Here is a 227-nt window from a genome sequence, read left to right as displayed (position 1 = left end):
TCCCTGGGACAGGGGCAGAGCTCTCAGCATTTCCAGAATTCCCATATTCCAAATTCTCCCCAATCCTCCTCGCCGAGGCCGACAGCCTGGAGAGCAGCTGGATGGAGCAGAGAGCCTAAAAAACTTCATTCTGCAGGGGGACCTCTAGTGTTTTCCTTTCTCCATGTCCTGGCAGAGTTCCTCCAAAGTACAAATACACACAGAGCTCCCATTGTTTGCAGCCCTTC

Source organism: Geospiza fortis, unplaced genomic scaffold (genome assembly GCF_000277835.1).
Source record: "Geospiza fortis unplaced genomic scaffold, GeoFor_1.0 scaffold23, whole genome shotgun sequence".
In the NCBI taxonomy this organism is placed as follows: Eukaryota; Metazoa; Chordata; class Aves; order Passeriformes; family Thraupidae; genus Geospiza; species Geospiza fortis.
The sequence above is the reverse complement of the archived record's forward strand: the minus strand, read 5'-3'. Positions refer to the sequence as shown.